Below are 981 nucleotides of genomic sequence, written 5' to 3'. Positions count from 1 at the left end.
AGTCAGTCAAGGCCCTTCAAGGCTAGTTAGGAAGGTCAAGTGTGGAGGAAGACCCCTCTGTGTGGCCAAACAGGACTGGCTTTCCGGGGGGCGGGGCGGGGGTGCTCAGCCAGGAGCCCCAAGGTCAGGAGAAAGGACACATGTACCAAACAGAAGTGAAACAGCCCAGAAGGCTACTCCCAGCACCAGGGGAAGCTGCAAGATGGGCTGAGCCAGGCTGGGTGACCCCAGGTCAAGGGAAAGGAAACGCCAAGACTGAAGTAGCTGCAGAGGCAAAGCAGGATGGAGGCCCCCAGGAGCAGAGTCACCCTGGGCTTGGGGGGGCGGCTGTGGCACAAGATGTGGAACTTGCGAAAAGCACAGGGACTTTGTCTACTCAGAACCATCTGTCCCACCCTTAGGCTTGTGTCTCAAGGGAACGGGCAGGAGGACCAGGGGAGAGGCCACCCAGCAAAACGGGGATTCTGAAGCAGGAGGGTCCCAGGAGTCCGGGCCCAGCCCTGGCTCCCCGGCTTCCTCCACCCTCCCTCCCCGACACCCATCCCCCAGCCTTACTCCAGAGGGCGGTGCCCGGCACAGGAGCAAGAGGGACCGTCAGGCAGGACATTAATGTCCCAGCTGAAAAGAGGTCTGGGAACAGCCACTTGGCAGTCGCTGGGCACCGGCTCCCTGACACCAGCAAAAGGGAACTGTCTGGTGGCAAAGAGGCGCTCGCCTGCCGAGTGGTGTGCAATCTGGGGTTTTCTGTGTGTTAAATGCCTCCACGGGCCTCCAGGATCCCTTTCAACAGTCACGCGACTCGTTTCCAGGCAACGGGCTTGAGCTCCCATTCAAGCTGAGCTCCAGCTTTCTGCCTCCGCCCGGCACACGCCCCCATCGCCCCCACCACGCAGAATCTTCCTCCCCTTCCGCCAACTGCCCCATCACACGGACACTCTGGATCTTGCGGAGCCTGTCCTAAGGGGAGAGGAGGCTTTGTAC

Source organism: Mustela putorius, unplaced genomic scaffold (genome assembly GCF_011764305.1).
Source record: "Mustela putorius furo isolate JIRA1106 unplaced genomic scaffold, ASM1176430v1.1 tig00000127_pilon_pilon_pilon, whole genome shotgun sequence".
Lineage (NCBI taxonomy): Eukaryota > Metazoa > Chordata > Mammalia > Carnivora > Mustelidae > Mustela > Mustela putorius.
This window is presented reverse-complemented; position numbering follows the sequence as displayed.